Source organism: Neofelis nebulosa, chromosome 2 (assembly GCF_028018385.1).
Source record: "Neofelis nebulosa isolate mNeoNeb1 chromosome 2, mNeoNeb1.pri, whole genome shotgun sequence".
NCBI lineage: Eukaryota > Metazoa > Chordata > Mammalia > Carnivora > Felidae > Neofelis > Neofelis nebulosa.
This window is the reverse complement of record NC_080783.1, coordinates 193,334,521-193,334,892: the sequence shown is the minus strand read 5'-3', so window position 1 is coordinate 193,334,892 and position 372 is coordinate 193,334,521.

Genomic DNA, 372 nt, shown 5'->3' with positions numbered 1-372 from the left:
GCTCGCGCCCTTCGCTTTCCCGGCACGACTTCCTGCGAACGCACGGCGCGCGCCGCCGTTCTCCTGGCTCCGCCCCCGTCCCGGCCGCTTAGCCTTCGCGGTGCGTAGAGCCCCGCCCCTCTCGCTCCCTAGCAACCGCCAAGCTGCTCCTCCCTGGCGGCCTCCTAGGTACCCTCACTTCCCAGGCCAATGGCACAAGCTTAAGTTCAATTATCTTCTGAGGTTGCCCTCTAACCCTTCCAAAGGTGGCTGACCAAACAGCAGCCAAATAGCAGTCAGACCTTGTCACCCTTCTTAAAATTCCAATAGCGCATCACACTTAAAGAGAGAAAGAAATTCAAGACTCCTTGCCATCCCTACAGAATTCTGCAC